This window comes from Rattus norvegicus, chromosome 3, assembly GCF_036323735.1.
Source record: "Rattus norvegicus strain BN/NHsdMcwi chromosome 3, GRCr8, whole genome shotgun sequence".
Lineage (NCBI taxonomy): Eukaryota > Metazoa > Chordata > Mammalia > Rodentia > Muridae > Rattus > Rattus norvegicus.
The window spans coordinates 50,403,113-50,407,936 of NC_086021.1; the positions used below are offsets into that span (position 1 = coordinate 50,403,113).

A 4,824-nucleotide genomic window follows, 5' to 3' on the forward strand; every position below is an offset into this window, starting at 1 on the left:
TCCAAGGGAATGCCAGTATCCTTGGCCTCTGTATAGACTTGTACTGTTAGATTAGTGATGCTGATGTCTGCAAGCCTGGGCCAAATCAGCACAATGTGATTGGTACCAAGATGCTCCACTTTCTTCTTTTCTGTGGAATCCTATAGCTCTGTAGAGCTTATAAATAATTGAGTTATTTTTAAACCACTGGATGATTTCCAGTCACTCTATTTTACACGGGATTAATTATGTAAGAAAACGGAATTGTTCCTCACCAGTGTTACAATTTTTTAAAAACAACATGTTGTTTAAATTCAGGTTTGGCAACTCCAGCCTGAACCCCCTCATATTTATGGCACCACACCCATAGCATAATAAAACCTTTAGAGGTCTTTTGTCTTCTCCCTTGCCTTCTATTTTTTCTCAAGGGTGTTTTATGCTGGAAGATGCAAACAAAAGTTGTCCAGATGTTATTTGTATCAGAACAGAATTTCAGTCCAGCTATCTGTGGTTGCAAATGTTTATTTTAATGGGTTATTGTGCAATCTTTGCTGTGTAGACCTTCATGGCCTTATATGAGCAGTCTCGGCAATTCCAGGACATTGTTTTTTAAAGTATATCGTTTTAGTCCAATGGAATGATTAGTTGTCACCACAGGGGCAGAGGCTGCAGCACCTGGAGAAACACAAAGTGTATTTTTGTCTGTGTCCTTGTGTTGACACTGTTCAAACTGCCCAATTATGAAAGCATGACTGATGGACTTTAGGTAAGCAGGGGGAAGGTGTGGTCCAGGCCCTAGCAACAGCCTTAGCCCTTGGAGACAAAGTTACATGGCTGCAGTAAACATACCCGTGGTGTTGAAAAACAGGCCAGCTGCTGACCCATACAGCTGATGGAATGAGAGAAGGGCTTAGCTAAGCCGCAGCAGTGTGAGCCTGGAGTTTATTTTAGTGATTACAGCAGGCATGGGCTGGGCTTATTATTCATTTTTAGAATTCTAATAAAATCTTAACTAATGTTTCCTTGATACTAAAGTAAATTGTTTACCTCGTATCTAAAAACACACATTGGATCCAGTGTACCAATTAACAGTGAGGAGTTTCTAAGGCTTAAAATTAATATGAAGCTGAATTGCATTACGGAGGAATAGATTTGATTGTTCAGATAGTTATAAAATTTAGGGCAACTGATTTTCTTTGAAAACATATATACACACATATACGTATATGTGTTATATATATACATATTATATGTAAATACACCATATATTAATAATATTTGTATAATAATTGTTAATGGAATACACAAGTGAAGGAGTCATTCATTCTCTGCTGGGAGAATAGCCAGTAAGCAACACTTAAAACAAGCTATCTACTGCAGAAGAAATACCAGGATTTTTTTTGTTAATCTTAGTGGATTGACATTGAATACTGATATGTCTTCCAGCTATTCTTAAGGATTTTACATTGACTTATAAGCAAAGCCAGATGCCCATGTTAAATTAAAACTGAAAAGAATTTCGTGAATCTTTTTTTTGAAAGAAATTAATTTTTGTGTAAGTTGTATCGCTGTCAAGTGTCCTGGTAAGGTTTCTTCATCCAGCAATTAGTGTGCAGTGAGAAAAAGCTTTTGGAAGTGTCGGCAAAACATAAACTTTTATTCTTTCACATCACTGCATGGATCAGTCAACCTTGTAAACAGGACTGTTGGATTAATAGCCAACAGTCCTCAGAGTACAAAATTCTTGATGAAAGTCAATTCATATTCTAGTAGCTTTGAAGATCATTGTCATTTTTGGAGTCTGAAATGTCTATAGTATCTCAGTCTGCTTACCTCAGGGTCATGCAGATCTCTACCTCTTAAGAATGAGAATCTGGGGGGTTGGGGATTTAGCTCAGTGGTAGAGCACTTGCCTAGCAATCGCAAGGCCCTGGGTTCGGTCCTCAGCTCCGAAAAAAAAAAAAAAAAAGAATGAGAATCTGCCTTGACATGTAAGTGAACCAAGTGTTATAGAGCAAAGCCAATTTATGCAATACCTTTCTTAGTCTCCCTAAATATAGGATTTATTTGAAATATCAAATCATCACCTTAAGTCCACTACTATAATCATATATAGTAGCAGTTAAATATGGCACATTGTGGATGAAGAGATAAGAATGAATGGAGCAGAAATGCATTCTGCTGCTACTAGCAATATCGGGAGGACCCACTCCTGCATTAGGAATCTAAGTAATCAGAATCTGGTGACATTGTCTGCATTCCGCTAGAAGCCAAAGTTGACAGGAGCTCATGACGTAAACATTTTATAAGGGAAGTACTAGAAGAATGAGTCTAGGGTAGTAAAGACAGTCCCTGGGAGGTGAAGTCATCCTTTAAAGGGCAGTTTCCCAGCTATCCCAGTGTGTGGCTGAAGCATACTTTCTCAGGGATATCTTGGATACTGAGCATAGACATGGAAATGATTCATTCATAAAATGAGGGTGCTGGGGTATTGACACATCATGGCCTGCTAGTCACTCAGTAAAGTTATTCCATAAAGGTTAGATATAGAATAAATGGAAACCATAATCAAGTTTGTTCCTACGCAGTATTCCTACACTGTCATATTTGTTTAAATATACCGTCCTGAATCTGGAAAATGATCCCTGAGGCTTAGAATGAAGACAGGGTTCATTGGCCATCAGTCAGGTCACAAAACAAATTCTGCAGAATAAAGGAAACCAGACCAGCATCTGCCACACAGGAAAAAAAGATGTCTGTAAACACTTAACACAAAGGTGTGGTTTGGTTTATGTTATTAAATTTATCCTAAAAATATTATTATAAGGAGATTTGGAAGTGGATTGCCTGGGTAATAAATGGATCTTTTTCTTTTTAAAGTTCAAGTCTATGTGGTCCTCTGGTCCTCATCGCGATAATGAATTCTCAGCTATCATAGAGCTGCTCAAGGTGTCCTGAACAACGATGACCACACACTGAGCTCAAGGAAGTGTATCAGCCGTACATTCAGCTTTGGTGAAATACAAACAGATCTTGTTCCTTGTGATTTCCCCACATTTCGTTAAAAGAAATCTATGGAAAGAAACTAACAAAATCTTGATAAACTGAAAAATGTACCATTTAATTTCTGTTAGTAGAATTTTCACTGTAGCTGCCAAAAGGAAGCAAAAGATAATAAATGATTAGGTAATCATTTGTCTATTTAAGCAAAACTCGTGCATGCTTTTTATTATGTACTAGGGCCTAATAAAAAATGAGTGCCATGAAGATGTCTAGACAAATTATGAAGGTCTTTGGAGTGTTTGAGATCTTATATCGAAATTCATTTCTGCGATTTTCTAGCTAGATTAAGTGCTAGCTCCTCACATTTTAATTTTCTCACCTAGAAAATAAGAGTAGTGGAGTTAAGGGACTTAGTGAGATTTCACTTAAAACACATTGAAGAATTCTCTTGACATATATCAATTTTCATACATTATTACGGTTTTGTGATAAGGGTATTGATGGGAATGCTGTAGTTGCTCTCACCTGCTAAAGTTGCTGTAGCCTGCTAAAGGTGGCTGATGGAGACCTGCGTGATGCGTAAACACCTCACAAGGGCTCCAAATTCCAGAGGATTCAATGTAGTTAAATGAAGTGTACCCAGAGGAAACGGAGCATCTAAGTGTTTCTTGGGAGAGCAAAAGGCCTCTAGTGGTGATAAGGTTCAGGATGAATTCCATGCTACAAAACAAAGAGTTCTGGATGGACCTGAAGTACCTGGGACTCTTGAGCATCAGGTGCCCGAGTCTGATGATGTAGAGCGGCTTCTAGGTTGTAGGGGTCGATGGTTCTTCCCGAGATTCCTCCCTTCCTAGTTACTGCCCCTTCTGTAGTAGATTTTGTGACTTTAGTAGTAACCTTGCTTATCTCAAACTTCGGTGAGGAAGTCCCTCATTTAGTTTTCAAACACTTAAGTTTTGATCCACGACGATCACCCTGTATCTATGAATAGTTATTAACAATTTTTAATTGGATATCTCAGAGTTAATATCCAAAACCCATGTTTTTTTTTGTATTGCCTTCTGATGTTTACTTTAACCATTGTCCTTTCCAGCTCAATTCACGATATTCTATCTCATAACAATGTATTATTTATTCAGAGTCTCAATGATGCCCAGCACAGGATCTCTGATATCTGCATCTGTTATTCTTAATCCCACTCGGATTATTTGAGTGGTCTCAAAATTACCCCACAGCTTCCTATTCTGAGCCCCCAAAGCCAGAAAGCTGCCATCTTAATCCTGAGAAACTTGTGGAAGACTGTCGAAGGTCCAAATCCCTTTCCTACAGTCTCAGAGAGTTCGCCTCTATCGCGCTCCTTACCTGTGACCTCATTTCTCTAGCTATTTCATTATTGACTTTGTCACTCCAATGTCACTGTGCTCTTTGTTTGTTAACAAATAACAGCTGCACACTCGAGCTTGGTGCCTTTGTTCTGCCATTTCCACTGTGGGGACATTGTACTCTTGGATATTTTCACACGGAATGTTGGCATTTTCCTGGAATCTTTCCATAGAGGTTATCATTGTTAGTCATGCTTTACACCCCCCCCCCACAACACACGCATACTCCTTGCAGTCTATAGCACCCCGTAGTATTCTGACAGCTATTTAATGTCTATCCTTCCTACCTCCTGTGGTATAGGCCCCCAGTGCTGACATCTTCATGTAGTCTGTTCAGATGTTTCCTGAGTGCTGGTTGGTGATCCATGTGTCACAGCATAATCTGTCTTTCTTTTGAAATGTGTGTTTGTTACACTCTCAAGAACAGTCCCTTTCTTTCACAGTGCCCAGTACGCAATGT

At 38.8% G+C, this 4,824-nt stretch overlaps 1 long non-coding RNA gene across 3 annotated transcripts; it reads right to left on the reverse strand.

Moving 5' to 3' along the window:
- Positions 1-485: 485 nt before the first annotated feature.
- LOC102548934 (uncharacterized) lies at positions 486-4,511 on the reverse strand. 3 transcript variants are annotated; one of them, XR_005502143.2, is made up of 3 exons: positions 4,345-4,489; positions 3,508-3,963; positions 486-654 (listed from the first exon to the last, which is right to left on the reverse strand). It is a non-coding gene; the product is annotated as an uncharacterized LOC102548934 (long non-coding RNA). The 3 variants fall into 3 exon arrangements; XR_591497.3 differs by lacking the exon at positions 3,508-3,963 and having other exon boundaries at positions 4,345-4,511; XR_010065181.1 differs by lacking the exon at positions 4,345-4,489 and having other exon boundaries at positions 3,739-4,330.
- Positions 4,512-4,824: the final 313 nt, after the last annotated feature.